Genomic DNA, 488 nt, shown 5'->3' on the forward strand with positions numbered 1-488 from the left:
CCTCGTCACGCGTTCATCACGTTTGGCCCAGACCCCCTCCCCCCCCTAAACAGCGTGACGTAATTTGTGAACGGCCCCTTGGGGTTGAAGGGTCCGGGGAGGAGGGGGCAGCGCTGGCTCCAGTGGGGGCAGCAGCCCCCGGCTGAAACTTGGAGGGGACGTCGGGATTCGACAATACGACAGGGCGCCACCACGCCGCGCCACGCCGCGCTGGGCAATGGGCCTTGCACCCGGTCGTTTCGTGCAGCCGGACTTCTGTTCATGCTGCCCCCCCCCCTCCCCTCCTCTCTCCCCATCGCGGCTGAGCTTTGCGCTCGCACACAGCGGCGCGGGGGCGGGGAACGTAGCGCTTCGCAGGGCGGGGATTCCCCCGCCTGACGTCTAAAATATGTGTGTCAAGACGTGTCCGGCCGGGGCCCGCCGCGTTAGCACCACGACTGCCCCCCCCCCCTCTTCGCCTAGTAAAATGGCGTTGTTTTCGTCGTTTG

The sequence above is a fragment of the Frankliniella occidentalis genome, unplaced genomic scaffold, assembly GCF_000697945.3.
Source record: "Frankliniella occidentalis isolate FOCC.00 unplaced genomic scaffold, Focc_3.1 Scaffold713, whole genome shotgun sequence".
Classification (NCBI taxonomy): Eukaryota; Metazoa; Arthropoda; class Insecta; order Thysanoptera; family Thripidae; genus Frankliniella; species Frankliniella occidentalis.